Source organism: Mandrillus leucophaeus, unplaced genomic scaffold, assembly GCF_000951045.1.
Source record: "Mandrillus leucophaeus isolate KB7577 unplaced genomic scaffold, Mleu.le_1.0 Scaffold891, whole genome shotgun sequence".
In the NCBI taxonomy this organism is placed as follows: Eukaryota; Metazoa; Chordata; class Mammalia; order Primates; family Cercopithecidae; genus Mandrillus; species Mandrillus leucophaeus.
This window is the reverse complement of record NW_012109708.1, coordinates 145960-148836: the sequence shown is the minus strand read 5'-3', so window position 1 is coordinate 148836 and position 2877 is coordinate 145960.

The following is a 2877-nucleotide window of genomic DNA, read 5'->3' as shown; positions in this document are numbered from 1 at the left end:
CTGAATAATACAATAAAAGGCAACACAAGAGCTGTCAGCAGGCCATGGACACACGCTGCCAGAGGAACGGACAGGAAGCCGCGGCAGGCGGAGGTCGTGGTGGATTGAGTTCTGCAGGAATTCTGGCTGGAGGTGGGCTTGAGCTGGGTCTTGGGGAATTAGATAAGGGTGAAGAGTAACAGAAGAAGTAGAGAGAGGAAATGCTGATGGGGAGAAGTGGCTGGAGAAAAAGTGAGTGTGGAAAGCATTGGGTACATAGGAGGATAGAGGAGAAGGCCAGGATGGGAGAGGAGTAGGAGATGCTCCAGGTCCGGTCCTCAAAAGCCAGCCTGCACCACACCAGCTGCAAGGTGGCCATTCCCTTCCTCCCTAGTCTACCTCCGTCTGTCCCTGGTCTTCCTGCGTCTCCCTCGTGGCCTCCTCGCCTGCATGTTCCTCAGACTCCTGCCGTAGCTGGAAGCTGGATCAGGGAGACGGCACACACCAGAAGTGTGGTGGGAAAGACACCAGGGAACTGGAGATTCAGAACAAACCCCTGTGGTGTCTGAGCCGTGTGGCAAGGGGATTTCAAGCACACTGGCCCCTGAGAAAATGACCTGCTTCCGTGGGACATAAAGCCACAGAGTGACCACAAAATGCATCCTCCAATGTGAAATGCTCTGGAGAGGAGAAGGCAGGGCCGCCCATGCCTGCACACGTGGCAGCATCAGAACCGTGGACTTCAGCCCCATCCCCAGCAGCCCACGAGGACAGACCCTGCGGAAACGCCTGTCAGGGTTATGATGACCCCAGCCAGGCCCCCACGCTCCACCTGACTCTCGTGAAGGGGGGACTGTTCTTTCCCTCCCACGAGGTTGTGAACCCCTTGAGCAAGGACTGTGTCCAGAGCCCCCCACCCAGTGCTTTGCATGTCATGGGAGATGTAGGCTGACTTAATGGGGCAGGTGAAGGACAGGTGTGGGCTGTGGGGTGCAGCAAGGGCCAAGGGACAGCTGTGACATGGAGACCCCATGTGAGGTGCTGGAGTCACTGGGAAGTGGACGTGTCTGTGTGATGTGGAGACCCCGTGGGGGGTGCTGGAGGTCACTGGGAAGTGGACGTGTGTGGGGGTGGCAATGTGGAGCACCAAGAATGTCCTCTGCATTCCTGTATTCCTGTGCCCTGCATTCCTCCCCCCAAGCTGGGTTTCCTACTGTCCCCACTGACCCTGTTCCTGTTCCTGTCCCCAGGCCCCTCTGTGGATCTTTTTAATTGTAATCTTGGGAGCGCCTCTTCCAGGGCTGGAGTCTGTGGGGTCCCCTGGGAGCTGAGGTCTGAAGTCAGCTTCCCCTCCTCACCCCGTGTCTGGGTTCAGTACCTGTGTGGGCAGTGGGAGGCGGTTCTGCCACCTGGGCCAGAGCCAGGGTGTCCTGCAGGAAGGTGGGCATCCTGGGTGGGCTCAGGGCACCGCTGCTGGCTCCACCTCTCCTGCCCAGCACCAGCTCCTTCCCTGAGCCTGTTTCTCCCTCTGAGAGGAGGCTGTGGTCAGTGTGAACCACACTCCCTGAGCCTGAGGGGCCACCAGAGGCCGAGGGTGCCGTGGGCTCCGCAGCCTGACGAGGAGTTGGCCAGGGCTGGGGAAGGAGGTCGGGGCTGTGGCTCCTCCTGTCTCCTGACCCAGTGGGAGCAAACACAGGAGGGTGAGTGCATGATTCTGACGCTAGGATCTCCTCCGCAGGCGTCCCTGCTGAGCTTGTTCCCTGCAGGGGACCCACCCACAGGTGAGTGAGGGTCTTGTCCTGTTGCCTCCTCTCTCTTCCCTGCAGCTCCTGCTCCTGTTGCTGGTTCACGTCCCCATTTCTCTTGTTCATCAGCACTTGCTCTTCCTCCTACTGTCTGCCTCCATCAGGGTGTAATTGTTTGGGTTTTTGGGGGGGCATCTCTCTGCTGGTGTGGGTCTCTCCTCACTCTTATCTTGTTCCTTTGACCCACGTCTCTCTCTCTCTCCTTGGTGTCTTACTCCCCTTGTCCTGTCCCCCTCCCTCTGTCTGGGTTGGAGACTGGACTCTGGGTCCCCGGGGTGGAGAGTGGTCCACAACAGGAAGACAAGGATGGATGTGTGGGGAGAGCGAAGGTGAAGGGGTAGGAAGGAGGGGGCTGACGAGGGATGGGGCCCTCCCGTCCCGGGGAGAATATTGCAGAGACGCAGTGGCTTCTTCTGTGTTTTGGTTTCTAGGAAGAAAAGTGAAGCCATTAACTAAACACCCAAAGGAAAGGTCTGAAGTTAGAGAGCAGGAAAGTGAGCCAGTGAGATGGAAGAATAAATTCTGTTGTATTTCATAGTACATTTTCTTTTTTTTTTTGAGACATGATATTGCTTTGCTAGCCAGGTTGGAGTGCAGCGGCATGATCACTGCTCAGTGTAGCCTCGAACTTCTGGGATCAAGTGATCCTCCTGCCTCAGCCTCCCGAGTAGCTGGGACCACAGATGTGAATCACCAAGCCCGGATAACTGTTTCTATTTTTACAATAGAGACAGGGGCTTGTGATGTTGCTCAGGTTGGTCTCAAACGCCTGACTTCAAGTGGTCCTTCTGCCTCGGCCTCCGAAACTGCTGGGATTACAGGCATGAACCACAGTACCCAGCCAACACGATTATTATTCATTCAACACGTATTGACTGAGTGTGGCCGGCGCGGTGGCTCACGCCTATAATTCCAGCACTTTGGGAGGCGGAGGGGGCAGATCACTTGAAGCGAGGAGTTTGACACCAGCCTCACCAATGCGGCAAAACTCATCTCCACTAAAAATATAAAAATTAGCCAGGTGTGGTGGCACAGGCTTGTAATCCCAGCTAATCAGGAGGTTGAGGCACGAGAATCGCTTGAATCCAGGAGA